At 37.1% G+C, this 20,281-nt stretch overlaps 1 pseudogene; it reads right to left on the minus strand.

Moving 5' to 3' along the window:
• Positions 1 to 1,297: 1,297 nt before the first annotated feature.
• Positions 1,298 to 8,883, minus strand: LOC133053927 (tripartite motif-containing protein 5-like; annotated as a pseudogene).
• Positions 8,884 to 20,281: the final 11,398 nt, after the last annotated feature.

Raw genomic sequence — 20,281 nt, forward strand, 5'->3', positions numbered from 1 at the left:
GTGTCTCCTTTGCTGCCCTGAAAACGGTTTCTGCTTACTTTTTAATTGGATTGTTTTCATATTGAGTTGTATGAGCTGCTTATATTAATATTAATACATTTTGGATATTAACACCTTATCACACATATAATTTATAAAAATCTCTCATTTCTATGTTGTATTTCATTTTGTCAATAGTTCCCTTTGCTACAAAAAGTTTTAAGTTAGGTCCCATTCATTTATTTTTGCTTTTTTTTCCCTTTGACTTAGGAGGGCTCAATAGCTCAGTCACGTGATCTCCACGGACTGTAGCCTGCCAGAGGCCTCTGTCCATGAAATTTTCCAAGCAAGAATACTGGAGAGGGTTGCCATTTCCTACTTCAAGAGATCTTCCCCACCCAAGGATTGAACTCACGTCTCCTGCATTGCAAGAAGGTTCTTTCCCACTGCACCACCTGGGAAGCCCTAGAACAGATCCCCCCAAAATATTGCTACAATTTATGTCAGAGTGTTCTGCCTATGTTTTTTTCTGATATTTTTATGGTTTCAAGTCTTATTGTTAGTCTTTAATCCATTATGAGTTTATTTTTGTATATGAGAAAGTGTTCTAATTTCATTGCTTTATATGTAAGCTGTCCAGTTTTTCCCAGCACCACTTATTGAAGAGATTGCTTTTTTCTCCATTGTACATGCTTGCTTCTTTTGCCATAGATTAATTGACCACAAGTGCCAGGGATTATTTTGGGCAATCAGTTATGTCTTTGGCAATCAGTTAAATCCCATTGATAGGTGTATCTCCTATTGTGCAGAAACGTTATGTTCTGACCCACAGAAATGGCAATGTTTGATTTACCTGTGGGAGGATGAAGGGTCACGTGAACCACGGTAAAATTATAGAGTTGGCTTGGGTTGGGTTGGGTTGAGTTAGGGTGGGCTTCCCTTGTGGCTCAGCTTGTAAAGAATCTACCTGCAATGTGGGAGACCTGGGTTCGATCCCTGGATTGGGAAAATCCTGGAGAAGGGAAATACTACCCACTCCAGTATTTTGACCTAGAGAATTCCATAGACTGTATAGTCCATGGGCTCACAAGGAGTCCAACAGGACTGAGCAACTTTCACTTTCACTTTTGGGTTAGCGCCATGACGTAGTTTTATTTGAGACATTTTGAACAGGATCTATAGAATAACTTCAGTGGAAAGACAATATTTGTTGTGTTGGGAGGGAAAACATGGGTCTCAAAACATGAGACCAACTAGAAAATGAAAAATTCTGAAAGATGCTGAGAACAAGGTGGCTTGATAATACTGTGATGTCTCCTTACCCCAGTAGCGTTACACATCTGTCAGCTCTGAAATGATTAAAAAAAAAAAAATCCACAATATTAAATATAAGCAAAGGAATCAGCACTATAATCTATTTCTTTCAGATTATAGTGAAGTAGTGAAGTGGCGAAAGAGAGGATGAAGAAAGTTCCTGGTCACTCCCCATAAAAATGATCATATCATCAGCAGATAGTGTCTGGCTTCCCTCTCCCAACCCACACTTAGAAATAGAGGCTTTTCCTATGTTTTTCTCCATCACATGAATCCCACAGACACCCTCTGAGGCAGCATGCTTCACCATTAAACACTCATAGTATGTCTGTCAAATCAGGAGCTCGAAATACTCTTCTCTGTTCCTTTGGGAAAGTTTCTGGCTACTTCAGAGTCAAGGTTTCACTCCTAGAGAAAACAAAAATTGATCCCCACACTGTTGGGTTTTTGTCCCTCTAAAACCACTGACTTGCAATACTTTTACTCCATTTATGCACTTGAACTGTCTTCTTGGAAACCTTGGAAAGGGAAGAGTGAATGCCTGACCTTGGAGCCAGAAGAAATGTGCTCAAAAAAAAAAAAAAAAAGAAATGTGCACATGTCCCAGTTACCTTTGGGTGATTTGAGATAACCTTTACCTGTCAGAAAGACAGTTTTCTTTTCGAAATGAAATCATTAATCTCCCCCTCTCTTCCTCCTTGAGATCATATGATATTAAATGGAATGATAAATATAACAAAACTTTGGTACCTAGAAAACTTAATTTGTGGAATCACTGCATAGATATGTGTTCCCAGGAAGATGTCAGAATGTGACGTAGCTGGATCAGGCTCCTGGGTGTTTGTGACATATCTGGTATGAGAACACAGTCTAGAGTCCCCAAATCTTCAAAGGCTGCTCCCTTAAAGGGAGATTCTCAGAACAGCATGATATTTCATGATCTCTGGAAATAATTACAAACAACTGGAGAAGACATTGTGAACACTAAATGAATAGTGGTCTGAATCTCATGTGTTTGTAGAGAGTCTGATGCTGACACATCGGTGTGCAAATTCAGACACATGGATGGCATTGTTCCATTCTGGCGCCTAAATTATGTAACCAAGTTGAATCAACTCTTTGCAGCAATATTTAGAATATTCCTTAAGATTCAAGTCTGTTTTGGGGAATCTAAACAGAAAGATAAAGGAAAACTGTGTCTCTTTTATTCCCAGAGCAGCAAGTTAAACATAGAGGAGTTGTCTCTAATTCTAGGTGCTTCACAGGTAAAGACTCAACCTTCTTCACATGATAAGCCAAGCACATACTAAATATGGGAACCTGAGTTACATAGTAGCACAGAGTGTGAGTTAAATTTATGAAGCCACAGGGTTTTTATACTGTAATATCTTATTCCTAATACTGGTCCTGACCCAAACTCTTCAACTTCCTATGACCAAAATTCTCTACCATAGAATGTGGTCCTTTCAAAGTTTACAGAACAATCTAGCCATGATTTGTGAACAGAAATCTAAGCTAAATATATACTCTTGTTTTTCTGCCTTGAGCATTGTTTTATCTTAACTGTCCACGAGATAACTCTATTAGCTTTAAATTATTTTATCAGTATAAAAGGACCATCTCTGTCTTCCCATAAGTAGCTTTTCATGATGCCATTCACATCCTACAGAGAAAAAAGAAAACATGAGTCAAAAAGTGATAGGTGCCCCCACTTAAAAAGCTTATTTACATCCCCATCAGCCCTTGATTGTGGAAATAAAGATGGTCTCAATGTGAGAGCCAGAAAGTAAAGACAAGAGTGAGGGCAATCATTTCAGAATGTGATGTTGTCAGATTTCTAGAAAGGTAAAAAATCTCCAACCTCTGTGGAAGCACGAGGCTTCGAGTATATGGAAATGAGACATATTTATGGGAAAAACAAGAAGCCTATAATTCTGGTGACCCAAGAGATGATTTGAATAATTCATGATTCTATCATTTATTAAACAAAATTGAAGAGATATACAAATTTTGTGCAGAGCATTAAACCAGGCTTTCGAGAATCAAAGATGAATACATAATCCTAATATAATTCTAATATTCCTCAAGCTATTCATATGGCTTTCATTGAGGGTACAGGCAAACAAATATATCCATGTAGGTGCTTTTCAGGTGTCTCTCTTCTCATTTTGTATACAATTAGTAATCTCTTCCACTCCCTTAAATTCAGCATACACAGGTGCAGTTGATTTCCAACTCTTTTATTTCTACTCACCTTTGTCTCTTAAATATATATTAATATATTTAGTAGTAAATAAGCCACAGGAAAGAATAACTTAGAATATCTAATATGTAACTTGTTATTCACCAACCAGTTGTTTCCTTTCTTGTAATCATTTCCATAAAGTTACCAATATACACTCACTTTCTAAAACCTGGGGCATTTACTTGCAGTTTAGTCTCTATTGAGTCTGTTTAGCCCAGATGCTTAACATTTTTTAGACATATAATCTTTTTAATCACTACATTTAATGTTTTATTTATTTTAACCAGTATGTACCACTATATTTAGGCTCCTTTATTGCAGATTTACTTTCCCCATGTCACCAAAATCTAGGACAACATTTGAATTAAAAAAAAAAAAAAAAAAAAAAACACCTCTCTACATTAGGGCTCTTTTGTGTATGTGACAAAAATCAAATTAGACTAGAATAAGTAGGGAAGGAATACAGGATTGGAGCAGGGGAAGCAGTCACCACTTTAATCAAAGTTTAATTTTGAAATTCAAACACTGTCCTCAGAATCTGGTCTGTGTCTTTCTCCACTTCTACTTATTTGAACTATATTGATTTTTTTTCTCAGTTTATACAAGAAACACAAACATCCTGATATAAACTCCAGATGAAGACAGCTATTCTTCCTAGATGTAGCAAAATGTTCAGATTCCTGCAGGCATTTGCTTACACAGAATCAGATTCATATTAAAAGCATCACTACATTGTTGTGGAAAGGAAATGAAGGGATGCTGAAGAAAGTTTCTATTTTTTTGAAACTAAGTTAATATTAGCCTGAAGTATATCTAGATAAGACAGGAAACACATTTTAATCACTAGACCAACCAGTAGGGAAAAAATAAAATAAAAAAATACCACCTTGAACACAGGGAAACAAAATGTTATACTAGTTTATATTCGTTTAATACAAAATAAGCTAGTTAAGGAGAAAAAGAATGAAAACTACAATAGCCACATAGGAAGTAAACAGCAAAACAGTAAATTTAAACACAGTCACATCAACAATTGCATTAAAAGTCATGTAGTAATGCCTCAATTGAAATCAGAGATTTGTTGAACTGGATAAAAAGCAAAATTCAGTTCTTGCTATTTACAAAAGACAAAGTCAAGGCACAAAAAGGGGAAAGTTAAAAAGGATAGAAAAATATATACCATGCTTGCACTTCATGCAAGCAGAAATACAAAAAATAAGTCAAAGATTTTTATTAATATTAGATAAAACACTTTAATATGGGAAGATGAGAGGAAAATTTTATAAAGTGTTCACTACATCAAAAATATACAACAGTTATAAATATAGATGCATGGAACAGCAGAGCTTCAAAATACTTGAAGCAAAAATAAAAGGAGAAATACACAGTTCAATAATAATAGTTGCATATTTCAATAACTCACTGTCAATAAGATAACAGCTTATATGAACCATCAAATATATTGAAGACATGTACAATACTATCAACTGAGTTCACCCAATTGACATATAAAGATAATTTTACTCAATGAATGAGAAACATACAGCATTTTCAAATTCATAATAAATTTTTTTTCTGGATATACAGTACTTCAGCCCATAAACAAGTGTCAATAAATTTATAAGCTTGAAATAATAAAAATATATGTTCTCTAATGGGCTTCCTCAGTGGCTCAGTGGTAAAGAATTCATCTGCAATGCAGGAGATGCAGCAGACTCAGGTTCAATCTCTGGGTCGGGAAGATCCCCTGGAGGAGGAAATGGCTACCCACTCCAGTGTTCTTGCCTGGGAAATCCCATGGACAGAGGAGCCTGGTGGGCTACAGTCTTTAGGGTCTCAAAGGGTTAGACCCGAATGAGCAAGCACCCATGTAACAAGCTGTTCTCTAATTATGTCAGAATTAAATTTGAAATCCACAACAGAGGTTAAACTGAGAAATCACCAAGTATTCTCTCATTAACAACACATTTTAAAATGCCCAAGGTTTAACAAACAAACAAAATTTAAAGAAAAAGAAAACTGTGAAGGAAATTTGAGTACATGTTGAGCTGAATGAAAATTAAAACTAAACAATAAAAATGTGTGAAATGTTAATTAAATATACTTATATCATTAAACCCTGTATCAGAAGAGATGGTCACAAATCAGTGATAAATTTCCAATTCAATAAACAGAAAGGAAGAGTAAATTAAACCAGCACACCCACCCAACACACACCAACAACCCAACTCACACAAACACACACAAAGGAAAAAACAAATGTAACAGCAGAAATAAATGAATAAGAAAGTTTAAAAATAAACAACAAAAAAAGAAAGCTTAAAAATAAACAAAATAACTAAAACAATGCTTTTTTAAAAGATCAATAATTTAACAAAACATAGCTAAAGTGACCAAAAACAGTGAAAAAGCAAATCACCAAAATCAGGAATAAAAGACATACTTGTGATTATTGTAGAAGTTAAAGGGATAATAGAGGATTGATATAACAACTGTATGCTTACAAATCAGACAACTTAAAATAGACAACTTTCTACAAGACATACAATAACTGACTCAAGGACTGTAAAAAAAAATCTAAATGATCCTAACACAAGCAAGATATTTTAAACCCTTTCAATAAAAAACATCCAGAGTGAGATACTTCAATAGTTAATTCCATTGAATATCTAGAGAATAAATAGCAATCCTTCAAAAACCTTCTTTGGAAATAGAGAAACAGGGAGAAAATCTCAACACATTGAGTGGAGAAAAAAAGCCTCATGGAATCTGAGGTGTTTTTGTCTGTCTATGACTAAGCTGCACCATGACGAAGCACCCGATAAATGCTTAACACTAGATCACAGATAACAGGGGCCTCTAGAAAACTGCCAAACACAGTGAATCTCCTCTCCACAATCAAATATTTACAGGGAAATTGGTGCATTAAAAAATTGAAAATTTCCCTTATTATTCTTGCATTCAATTCATGCATTCTCTTATTCTTAAAACCTCTGAAATACATACAGAGAAGGGGTACTGGTGGCCCAAAACAAACATACTGACAACACTACAGAGAGTATAGCAACCCAGAAGAGATGGAAACTTAGTCTTCATTTTTTTTTTCATATCTTGGATCCTCAGACTTCTTTCCAAGTCTTACCTGCAGCATCTCCATTCCTGATTCCTGCAAATGATGCTCCAGATCTGAGATGAGATATCTCGCCAATTGACTCTACTGGACCAGCTCATTCTCAGAATTTGCCATGTTCTGTAGACCAACTTCCTCTTCATTTCTCAACTTTTGCAGTCCCTTCAGCTCCTCACTGTCCAGGATCACTCTGTTTTTTTTTAACTCTGCCTGGATATTTTTCTCATGTTATACTCGATTCTTCAGGAATGAGAGACAAAGAGGAGGAGAGCAATTCATGGTGAAAATGACTTTGCCCATTTTTTCTATTTGACTTCAAAAATATGGGCCCAAATCTGACCCAAGTTGTTGAGGACAACTCAGAGCCAATTGGGATCCCTGGGTGTGGGCAGGCTTCACACTTCTGTCCAGGATGCTCATGCCTCCCTGTATTACTGCTGACCCCCTCCCACCACCCTCTGCCCAAAAGTTGAACACCAAGGACAAAGCCATGAGCCATAGATGTCTTCTGAGAGTCAAAAGTTAAAACACATGACAAGAATGGAATATGAAATTTGTTTGTCATCCTCACCAAAGAGTCCTTCTATAAGAATATCTCCCTCCAAATATCTGTGGTCATTTGTGATATGTTCCCTTCTCAGCCACCATTCTTATCAGGAAAGGATGAAGAAAAGGCCTAGTCAAATAACTTAACTGTCAGGGAACAAAGAAGAAGGCAGCTCCTTGTGATCAACCCAAGGTCCTGCCAAGATATCTATCTAACTTCCTCAGGAAGTGTCTCCTCCTACCTTCCAGGTAGATATCTCTTTTCTGAAGTCAGATCCCATCTTCTCAGCTTCCTGCTTCTCCCTCTTCAATCTCTCCAGATAAGATTGGAGCATTTTCTGTGAGAAAAGAATCACATCAGAGTCAAGAAGGGCCTTCTCAGCAAGACTGTAGAGGATAAATGGCGAAATCAGGCTGATTTCCCAAAAATAAATAAATAAATAAGCTTTACATAAACTGAGAACAGCAATTAGAATCTGATTTTGAAAAAAATACTGAGGTGAAGAATGTGTTCGTTACAACTCAACAGACAGAAATCACCATCTTCTCTCACCAGAAAGAAGATTGGTTCTCTTTGTTCTAGAAGAAACCTGATTCTACAGTAGGAAAAAAGTATACCTCAATCTTCCCAGTGTTCTAGTTACCGTCCTGTTCAATAGGGGTAATGAGAACTTCTCCTGGGCACAGATCTCTACCTATTAACACAAGATGCATGAATGTCTACTTCTGACTAACAGTCTGTATGTAGGGCTATTACTTTGTAAGTGGGTGAGTGCACAGAAATGTTTTTCAGATATTAGAATGAGAGAAAAGGAAGGAGAGAGTAATTCATGGTGAAGCATATCCCCTTCTGGGATCATAGCCTTGTTATGGTGAAAGGGCTGCATAACTCAATGAATCTATGAGCCATGCAGTGCAGGGCCACCCAAGATGGACAGGTCACAGTGAAGAGTTCTGACAAAATATGGTCCACTGGAGGAGAGAATGGCAAATCACTCCAGGACTCTTGCCATGAGAATTCCATAAACAGTCAAACTCAGAGACAGTGGAGCACAGAGGAGCCTGGCATACTTGCAATCCTTGGGGTTGCAAACAGTGGGACATGGCTTAGTGACTGAACAACAACAACATGGGAAAAAAAGAATCACAGGCCGTAGGTTCATGGTGACCAGGTAGTTAAAGTCCAATGCCAAGTAGAGATTTCCCCTCAAGTATCATTTTCTGGCCTTTCTTTCCTCATCTCTGGTCTCTTACCTGGTACTGTTGGGCAACCTCCTCCATGAGGAACGTGCGGTGACCACAGTGCCCCTGGGTCACTTGCAAAGCCAGCAAATGAGCTTCCCATCTTCCTCACAGAAGAGTGGGAGTTTCTCTCCATGGTGCAGAGATTTCTGTTTGGCTCCTCCAGGCTCCCCTTGACCTCCCTGAACCTCTGCACTATGCTGGCCTCATGCCTTTTAGGCCACAGTTTCCCAGGCTCATAACTGAATCTGCACACAGGGCAGTTACTCTCTCCCTCTTGGCCAATATTTGACTCCTTGTCATTTGTAGTGATGCAGGCTTGGTAGAAGCTTTGGCCACAGTCAAGGCTCAAGGGTTCTGTCAGAAGCTCCAGGCAAGTGGGGCAGGTCACTTCCTCCTGTAAATTCACCAGGATTACTGAAGCCATGACAGCTGCTTGCCTGCTCCGACCTCTCCTGGCTTCTGTGGGTTCTCTTGCTCACAGACCCCTGCATGATGGGGAAAGTTAAGAGGGGGAGAGTAAGAAAGGTAGACATACATGATACTAACAGGATATAAATCAAGTATAGTCCAAAACCAAGTTACTGAAGGACACAAAAGAAAATGTGAAAAAAAACAAGGGAAAGAGCTTGATGACCTGGTGAAAAGAATATTTCATGATATTTTAAGCACTTTATTCACTCATATCACATAACAAATTCCATCTTTATGTGTGTAATGATTTTGTGTAAAATTATTTAATTTTACTAAACAAAAGGATGATCTGAGACGTTTTCTACCAAGATACTTGTATGACTCACCGTCTATCCTGCTTTTTCATTCCTATGCCCCCAAATTATCCTCAGTATGAATAGGTTGAAACCACTTATGCCTTTGAGCATACATACCTGGTCTTCTCACATGGAATGGTAGCCACGATTTTGATACGACTCTCTCTCATACTTCAATAAACCCTTTCAATAAACCTTTTCACAAAGACCTGCTCTAACTAAGTTGTTTACAGTGTAACCACTGCCATCATTTGCTTTACCCTTGCAATTATTTCTATCATCATGATATAATATATGACAACATGTTTGTGTATATGGAAGGAGAAAACCTTCTATCAGATGTGCAACTAGAAATAGTGGCTTACAAACATCATGCATCTGAAATACAAAGAATAGAGATGAACTTCATGTATTTGAGATCCTCCTTCAGAGGCCTGTCTCCACTTCCACTCAGTTAATCAAATGCAGATAACTTCATGGACCCAATGATACCCAGAGCAATACAGAGGTGGGGGTAAAGAAGTGAGGACATCTGAGCAGCTGAGAGTTTCTGGGAAATCTTGAGTATGCAAATTCAGATTTCACCTTGGCCTGGAAATATGCCAAGCACATTGGTAGAAGTCTGAAGATGTGACATGCCTGAGGATTGTGAGGAGAGATATGGTGTATATACGCATAAGATCACACATGTCAGATACATTAAAAAAATATAGAAACAGATGAAAGGAATATCAGTCTTGAGAAAAATTCTCAAAATAATAGGCAACATCATTCAACTAATTATCATTGATAAATTATATGCTAGCAATGAGAATAATATCAATAAACACAAAGATGAATCTAAACAGAGGGTTTAAGGAAGAAATATTAAGATGGCAGTGTAGAGGGATACCTGGCTTACCTTTCCTCACAAATGTAAAAATCTACAATTACTTATAGGATTCTCAGGGCTCCCCTGGTGGCCTAAAGGTAAAGAATCTGCCTGCAAGGCAGGAGACATGGGTTTAGTCCCTGGGTTGGGAAGATTCCCTGGAGAAGGGAATGTCTACCTACTCCAGTATCCTCTCTTGGATAATTTCATGGACAGAGGAGTCTGACAGGCTACAGTCCATAGGGTCACAAAGAGTCAGACATTACTGAGTGACTAACACTACTTGCAGATGACCATACTAAATATATAAAAAACTCTAAAGTCTCAACCAAAAAAACTACTAGAACTAATAAATAAATTCAGAAAAGTTTCAGGATACAAGATTAATATCCTGAAATGTGTTACTTTTCTATATGCTAATAATGACCTATCAGAAAGAGAAATTTTTTTAAAATCCCATTTATAGTCACATAAAAATAATAAAATACCTAGAAATAAACTTAAGCAAGGAGGTGATGACTTTTCCTCTGAAAACTCTAAGACATTGATGGAGATGATTCAATAATAGCAGTTGCAGAGTTCAATAATTCCCTTTCAGTATTGAGAGGACAACTTGTATGGAAAGCATCAAGTATATAGAAGACATGGAAAGTTCTATATAAAGTAAGAGTCAGAAGCTTACAAGTATTTTTTAATTAACAATATACTTTTATCTGTATATCTTCTCTGGAGAAATATCTATTTAGATTTTCTGCCCATTTCTTATTTAACTGAGTTGTTTTTTGAACATAGAACTGCATGAGCTGTTTGTGTATTTTTGGATATTAACCCCTTATTGGTTACTTTGTTTGCAAATATTTTCTCCCATTCTGTGGGTTGTCTCTTTGTGCTATGTTTCATTTCCTTGAAGACACTTTTTAAGTTTAACTAAGTCCCATTTGTTTATTTTTGTTTTTATTTTCATTATTTTAGGAGGTGGTCTAAAAAAATATAGCTATGAATTATGTTAAAGTCTTCTGCCTATGTTTTCCTCTAAGAATTTTACACTGTCTGGACTTATAATTAGGATTTTGATCCATTTTTAGTTTTTTTATTTATTATGTTAGAGAATGTTCTAGTGTCATTCTTTTACGTGTAGCTGTCCAGGTTCCCCAGCACACTTATTGAAGACACTGTCTTTCCTCCATGTATCCTTGCCTCCTTTGTCATAGATTGATTGACCATAGGTGCGTGCATGAATTTATTTCTGGACTTCCTATCATGTTCCATTGATCTATATTTCTGTTTTGTGCCAGAAGCATAAAAAATGATTAACATCACTAATTATCATAGAAATGCAAATCAATAGTACAATCAGGTAGCACCTCACACCTGAGAGAATGGTCACTAAAAAATAAAAATCTACAAATGATAAATGCTGGAGCAAGTGTGGAGAAAAGGGAACACTCTTAGACTGTTGGTGGGAATGCAAATTGGTACAGCCACTATGGAGAATAGCATAGGGCTTCCTTTAAAAAACTAAAAATAGAACAATTATATGACTGAACAATCCCACTCCTGGGGATATACCCAGAGACAAACATAATTCCAAAAGATGCATGCACTCCAGTTTTCATTGTAGAACTATCCACAATAGCCAGGATATGCAAGTGATGTAAATGTCCATTAACAGAGAAATGGATAAAGAATATGTGGTAAGATTTGGTTACATATATAAATACCTTTCAGGTAGTGGTTTTCAATGATACTGACTAGTAGTGGAAGAATGAGAATTAGGAGAAATTATAAAATAGATGCTAATTGTGCAGTGATGACAAATGAATACTCAATAGTCCTCCAATTCTTGCTAGTGTTTGTAGATCAGCTGCTAGCACACAGAATAGGCATTGACTAAGGGATTTAAATGTTATGCTTTGTTATTTTGATGTATGAAGTATTGGGGCTTCCCAGGTGGGCACTAGTGGTAAAGAACCTACCTACCAATCCAGGAGACATGTAAGAGACAAGAATTAAATCCCTGGGTTGGGATTGAGCCTGAGTTGGGAAGATCCCCTGGAGGAGGGCATGGCAACCCACTTCAGTATTCTTGCCTGGAGAATCCCATGGATGGAGGAGCCTGGAGTGCTATAGTCCACAGGGTCACAAAGAGACAAACATGACTGAAGCAACTTAGCACACATGCATAAAGTATTGAGATAATTGCTAAAATTAGAACTGGGAAGTCTAAGGGCTGTACATCCACTGAATTATTAGGAATGGACTGTAAGATTGCATAGGTGAATAAGAAGTATCATGTGGTTTGATGTGAAGGAGGGTTTTGATGGGGTTATCTGAAGTATACTTTGAACTTCCCAAAAGATGAACTGAGAATAGTATTAACATTAATAATGCCAGAATTAGGAATAAGACACACAAGATGTCTTTGATTGTGTAGTATGGATGAGGTGGAATTTTGTCTATATCAGGTGAGATTCCTCCTGGGACATTAAAGCATAAAGGGAAAGGTAAACAATTAAGACAGAGAGGTTTTGTCAACTGAGAATCACCCCCAGACTCATTCAACTAGACTAGTATCCATGAAGAGAATTGCTGGAAAGAGATTTGTAAAGACTGCCATACATCAAGAGGATATTTGACCTCAAGATATGACATAATCTTTGAATGCTGTGGCTATTACTGTGAAAAGTAGATTAATTTGAACGTTTCAATGTTTCCAGGAAGAAGACTGCGAGAATTTCTCAGGAAGTCCTGGCTAGAAGTAGGAGTACTCCTAGACGTGAGAACTCAGTCAGTGTACCCGAGTTAGAAAGTTAAAATACATGTGTGTGTTGCCGCTTCAGTCAAGTCCAACTCTTTGCAACCCTATGGATTGTAGCCTGCCAGGCTCCTCTGTCCATGGGGATTCTCCAGGCAAGAATAATGGAGTGGGTTGCCATGCCCTCCTCCAGGGGATCTTCCTGACCCAGGGATCAAACCCCCATCTCTTATGTCTCCTGCATTAGCAGAAGGGTTCTTTACCACTGGCACCTCCTGGTGGAGGCTAATGAAGTGAAGCATAGTGGGGAGCCTAGTGCTCTTTACTAACGCTGTCATTAGTCGTCTCCAACACAGCCCCACACTGCACCCCCAAATGTAAGTTTCATGAAGTCAGATATTTTACTGATTAATGCCTAAGGTATGTTAAAGAGTGAAAAATACAGTTCTACAGATGTAAATGTGACTACAATTTAACTGAATTGAATATCTTGATAATGCATCTATCTACTCTTCTTGATGTAAACACAATTGCTGTATCACATAATGAAATTCAGCAATTTTTATGGTATTATGAACAAAATGTGGCTCCTTTTAGAAGGATTGGCCAATAATTTTTCCTATCTCCTCTTTTCTTTCTAAAATTTACAAGATTGGTGTTTAACCTGTCTCCACTACCACATTTTAACCACATTAACTCTTACTTTGGCCTAAGATTTTCTCAGAGGAGAAAATATCCACGGGCCAAAGGGAGAAGTAGTTCACTTAATTCCTCTCTAAGCATGACATTTAATGACTGGAGGTTAAATACAGAGCCTTAGTTCAGTTCAGTCACTCTGTCATTTCCAACTCTTTGCAACCCCATGGACTGCAGCATGCCAGGCTTCCCTGTCCATCACCAAATCCCGGAGCTTGCTCAAACTCATGTCCATTATGTTGGTGATGCCATTCAACCATCTCATCCTCTGTCACCCCCTTCTCCTCCCGCCTTCAATCTTTCCTAGAACTAGGGTCTTTTCCAATGAGTTGGTTCTTCACATCAGGTGGCCAAAGTATCAGAGTTTCAGCTTCAGCATCAGTCCTTCCAATGAATATTCAAAACTGATTTCCTTTAGGATAGACTGGTTGGATCTCCTTGCTGTCGAAGGAACTTTCAAGAGTCTTCTCCAACATCAGAGTTCAAAAGCTTCAATTCTTCAGCTCTCAGCTTTCTTTATAGTCCAATTCTCACATCCATACATGACTACTGGAAAAACCATAGCTTTGACTAGACAGATCTTTGTTGGTAAAGTAATGTCTCTGCTTTTTATTTTTATTTTTTTTATTTTTTTTATTAGTTGGAGGCTAATTACTTCACAACATTTCAGTGGGTTTTGTCATACATTGATATGAATCAGCCATAGATTTACACGTATTCCCCATCCCGATCCCCCCTCCCACCTCCCTCTCCACCCGATTCCTCTGGGTCTTCCCAGTGCACCAGGTCGGAGCACTTGTCTCATGCATCCCACCTGGGCTGGTGATCTCTTTCACCATAGATAATATACATGCTGTTCTTTCAAAACATCCCACCCTCACCTTCTCCCACAGAGTTCAAAAGTCTGTTCTGTATTTCTGTGTCTCTTTTTCTGTTTTGCATATAGGGTTATCGTTACCATCTTTCTAAATTCCATATATATGTGTTAGTATTCTGTAATGTTCTTTATCTTTCTGGCTTACTTCACTCTGTATAAGGGGCTCCAGTTTCATCCATCTCATTAGGACTGATTCAAATGAATTCTTTTTAACGGCTGAGTAATATTCCATGGTGTATATGTACCACAGCTTCCTTATCCATTCATCTGCTGATGGGCATCTAGGTTGCTTCCATGTCCTGGCTGTTATAAACAGTGCTGCGATGAACATTGGGGTGCATGTGTCTCTTTCAGATCTGGTTTCCTCAGTGTGTATGCCCAGAAGTGGGATTGCTGGGTCATATGGCAGTTCTATTTCCAGTTTTTAAAGAAATCTCCACACTATTTTCCATAGCGGCTGTACTAGTTTGCATTCCCACCAAGAGTGTAAGAGGGTTCCCTCTTCTCCACACCCTCTCCAGCATTTATTGCTTGTAGACTTTTGGATAGCAGCCATCCTGACTGGCGTGTAATGGTACCTCATTGTGGTTTTGATTTGCATTTCTCTAATAATGAGTGATGTTGAGCATCTTTTCATGTGTTTGTTAGCCATCTGTATGTCTTCTTTGGAGAAATGTCTGTTTAGTTCTTTGGCCCATTTTTTGATTGGGTCATTTATTTTTCTGGAATTGAGCTGCAGGAGTTGCTTGTATATTTTTGAGATTAATCCTTTGTCTGTTGCTTCATTTGCTATTATTTTCTCCCAATCTGAGGGCTGTCTTTTCACCTTCCTTATAGTTTCCTTTGTAGTGCAAAAGCTTTTAAGTTTCATTAGGTCCCATTTGTTCAGTTTTGCTTTTATTTCCAATATTCTGGGAGGTGGGTCATAGAGGATCTTGCTGTGATTTATGTCGGAGAGTGTTTTGCCTATGTTCTCCTCTAGGAGTTTTATAGTTTCTGGTCTTACATTTAGATCTTTAATCCATTTTGAGTTTATTTTTGTGTATGGTGTTAGAAAGTGTTCTAGTTTCATTCTTTTACAAGTGGTTGACCAGTTTTCCCAGCACCACTTGTTAAAGAGGTTGTCTTTTTTCCATTGTATATCCTTGCCTCCTTTGTCAAAGATAAGGTGTCCATAAGTTCGTGGATTTATCTCTGGGCTTTCTATTCTGTTCCATTGATCTATATTTCTGTCTTTGTGCCAGTACCATACTGTCTTGATGACTGTGGCTTTGTAGTAGAGTCTGAAGTCAGGCAGGTTGATTCCTCCAGTTCCATTCTTCTTTCTCAAGATTACTTTGGCTATTCGAGGTTTTTTGTATTTCCATACAAATTGTGAAATTCTTTGGTCTAGTTCTGTGAAAAATACCGTTGGTAGCTTGATAGGAATTGCATTGAATCTATAGATTGCTTTGGGTAGAATAGCCATTTTGACAATATTGATTCTTCCAATCCATGAACACGGTATGTTTCTCCATCTGTTTGTGTCCTCTTTGATTTCTTTCATCAGTGTTTTATAGTTTTCTATGTATAGGTCTTTTGTTTCTTTAGGTAGATATACTCCTAAGTATTTTATTCTTTTTGTTGCAATGGTGAATGGTATTGTTTCCTTAATTTCTCTTTCTGTTTTTTCATTGTTAGTATATAGGAATGCAAGGGATTTCTGTGTGTTAATTTTATATCCTGCAACTTTACTATATTCATTGATTAGCTCTAGTAATTTTCTGGTAGAGTCTTTAGGGTTTTCTATGTAGAGGATCATGTCATCTGCAAACAGTGAGAGTTTCACTTCTTCTTTTCCTATCTGGATTCCTTTCACTTCTTTTTATGCTCTGATTGCTGTGGTCAACACTTCCAAAACTATGTTGAATAGTAGTGGTGAGAGTGGGCACCCTTGTCTTGTTCCTGATTTTAGGGGAAATGCTTTCAATTTTTCACCATTGAGGGTGATGCTTGCTGTGGGTTTGTCATATATAGCTTTTATTATGTTGAGGTATGTTCCTTCTATTCCTGTTTTTTGGAGAGTTTTAATCATAAATGAGTGTTGAATTTTGTCAAAGGCTTTCTCTGCATCTATTGAGATAATCATATGGTTTTTATCTTTCAATTTGTTAATGTGGTGTATTACATTGATTGATTTGTGGATATTAAAGAATCCTTGCATTCCTGGGATAAAGCCCACTTGGTCATGGTGTATGATTTTTTTAATATGTTGTTGGATTCTGTTTGCTAGAATTTTGTTAAGGATTTTTGCATCTATGTTCATCAGTGATATTGGCCTGTAGTTTTCTTTTTTTGTGGCATCTTTGTCTGGTTTTGGAATTAGGGTGATGGTGGCCTCATAGAATGAGTTTGGAAGTTTACCTTCCTCTGCAATTTTCTGGAAGAGTTTGAGTAAGATAGGTGTTAGCTCTTCTCTGAATTTTTGGTAGAATTCAGCTGTGAAGCCATCTGGTCCTGGGCTTTTGTTTGCTGGAAGATTTTTGATTACAGTTTCGATTTCCTTGCTTGTGATGGGTCTGTTAAGATCTTCTATTTCTTCCTGGTTCAGTTTTGGAAAGTTATACTTTTCTAAGAATTTGTCCATTTCATCCAAGTTATCCATTTTATTGGCATAGAGCTGCTGGTAGTAGTCTCTTATGATCCTTTGTATTTCAGTGTTGTCTGTTGTGATCTCTCCATTTTCATTTCTAATTTTGTTAATTTGGTTCTTCTCTTTTTGTTTCTTAATGAGTCTTGCTAATGATTTGTCAAGTTTGTTTATTTTTTCAAAAAACCAGCTTTTAGCTTTGTTGATTTTTGCTATGGTCTCTTTAGTTTCTTTTGCATTTATTTCTGCCCTGATTTTTAAGATTTCTTTCCTTCTGCTAACCCTGGGGTTCTTCATTTCTTCCTTCTCTAATTGCTTTAGGTGTAGAGTTAGGTTATTTATTTGGTTTTTTTCTTGTTTCTTGATGTAAGCCTGTAATGCTATGAACCTTCCCCTTAGCACTGCTTTTACAGTGTCCCATAGGTTTTGGGTTGTTGTGTTTTCATTTTCATTCGTTTCTATACATATTTTGATTTCTTTTTTGATTTCTTCTATGATTTGTTGGTTATTCAGAAGCGTGTTATTTAGCCTCCATATGTTTTAATTTTTAACATTTTTTTTTCCTGTAATTGAGACCTAATCTTACTGCACTGTGGTCAAAAAAGATGACTGGAATGATTTCAATTTTTTTGAATTTTCCAAGACCAGATTTATGGCCCAGGATGTGATCTATTCTGGAGAAGGTTCCGTGTGCACTTGAGAAAAAGGTGAAGTTGATTGTTTTGGGGTGAAATGTCCTATAGATATCAATTAGGTCTAGCTGGTCCATTGTGTCATTTAACGTTTGTGTTTCCTTGTTAATTTTCTTTTCAGTTGATCTATCCATAGTTGTGAGTGGGGTATTAAAGTCTCCCACTATTATTGTGTTACTATTAATTTCCTCTTTCATACCCGTTAGTGTTTGCCGTACATATTGCGGTGCTCCTATGTTGGGTGCATATATATTTATAATTGTTATATCTTCTTCTTCGATTGATCCTTTGATCATTATGTAGTGTCCTTCTTTGTCTCTTTTCACATCCTTTATTTGAAAGTCTATTTTATCTGATATGAGTATTGTGACTCCTGCTTTCTTTTGGTCTCCGTTTGCATGAAATATTTTTTTCCAGCCCTTCACTTTTAGTCTGTATGTGTCTCTTGTTTTGAGGTGGGTCTCTTGTAGACAGCATATATAGGGGTCTTGTTTTTGTATCCATTCAGCCAATCTTTGTCTTTTGGTTGGGGCATTCAACCCATTTACATTTAGGGTAATTATTGATAGGTGTGGTCCCGTTGCTATTTACTTTGTTGTTTTGGGTTCACGTTTATACAACCTTTCTGCATTTCCTGTCTAGAGAAGATCCTTTAGCATTTGCTGAAGAGCTGGTTTGGTGGTGTTGAATTCTCTCAGCTTTTGCTTATCTGTAAAGCTTTTGAATTCTCCTTCATATCTGAATGAGATCCTTGCTGGATACAGTAATCTAGGTTGTAGGTTATTCTCTTTCATTACTTTCAGTACGTCCTGCCATTCCCTTCTGGCCTGGAGGGTTTCTATTGATAGGTCAGCTGTTATTCTTATGGGAATCCCTTTGTGTGTTATTTGTTGTTTCTCCCTTGCTGCTTTTGTCTCTGCTTTTTAATAAGCTGTCTAGGTTGGTCATAGCTTTTCTTCCAAGGAGTAAGCATCTTAATTTCATGGCTGCAGTCACCATCTGCAGTGCTTTTGGAACCCCCCCAGAATAAAGTCTCTCACTGTTTCCATCATTTTCCCATGTATTTGCCATGAAGTGCTGGGACTGTATGCCATCTTAGTTCTCTGAATGTTGAGTTTTAAGCCAACTTTTTCACTCTCCTGTTTTCCTTTCCTCAAGAGGCTCTCAAGTTCTTTTTCTCTTTCTGACATAAGGGTGGAGTCATTGCGTATCTGAGGTTGTTGATATTTCTCCCAGCAATCTTGATTCCAGCTTGTGCAGAGCCTTATGCAGGCTTATAAATCTAATGATTTATAAAACAAGCAAACAAATTATCAGCCAAAGATATTGAGTCATTTCAGAGAGTCAAAGAAAGAGTAAAAAGATGGATATTGAATCTACAGAAGAATTGGGAAGAGAATTGGACAGAGAAGATACATTTGGATAAGAGAGTTCATTTCTTTTCAACATTGAAAACAGCACCCCTATGCTGTGCGTGTCAAATAAGCACTGTGACTTCACTCTCGTGAATCCCCTCCAACTTTGATTGTATAATATATCTAAAAATATATCTAAATATCTCTGCATTAACCACCATACTCCATACCATCATTGTCGTCTTCCTTAAGTATTAGGGGATGCAGTGTTACAACCACTTTGAACACAATGTGACAGTTCGTATTATAATATACCCTACAATCCAGCAATTCAACCATAGATAAGACTATGCATTTCAATGTCTAAAGGTATTTATTCTAACAAAATGACACCTTTAACCCATAGATCAACATTATAAACCTTGAATAAATGTGTTTTTTTTTTTTTTTTTTTTTTAACTAATGAAAGCACTAGAGAGTGATAAAAGAGAATCTACATTGCACTTAGAGAAAAGTTACACTTACTTAGAAAAAGAGAACATTATTGAGGGAGTTTCCTTGTTTTATGACTTTTAGTTTGACAGAGATCTCTATTGATAGGAGGTGGGTCAGTTAAAGCTCAGTAAACAACATACAGACTTACTGGTTTGAAAAACAAATGGAATGTTTGGGGGCTGCCAGATTACCTAGAAAGCGGTAGGAAAATATATGTAAAAGAGAGATCAAGAAGAACACAAATTTGTGCATATAAACTCAGTGAATATCTGAATTGTACCTGTTTGAGACAGGTATCAAGCAGACTATGTAAGGCTAACAAAACTGAACAAAGATTTCAGGTGCTTCAAAATGCAGGGGTGAATTGAGAATTTGAGTTCCATGAGTTAACTATCTGAATAAAAACCAATCAAATTCTTCAGAGATATAAACAGAATCCAGAATCTCAACATCTTATTCAAAACATGGTTGAGGGAACTTTAGAAACAACTTAAGATTATTCAACATAAAATGAAACTAGAAACATGGTGCATATTCGATAGAAAAATAATCTGTGGTGATCAGCTCCAAAATAATCCAGATATTGAATGCAATAGACAAGGAATTCAGAGCAGCCATTATATCAAGTATGGAATATATAAAAGAAAATAACTTTATATTTAACATGCACTATATGAAGACAAAA

Source organism: Dama dama, chromosome 1 (genome assembly GCF_033118175.1).
Source record: "Dama dama isolate Ldn47 chromosome 1, ASM3311817v1, whole genome shotgun sequence".
Classification (NCBI taxonomy): Eukaryota; Metazoa; Chordata; class Mammalia; order Artiodactyla; family Cervidae; genus Dama; species Dama dama.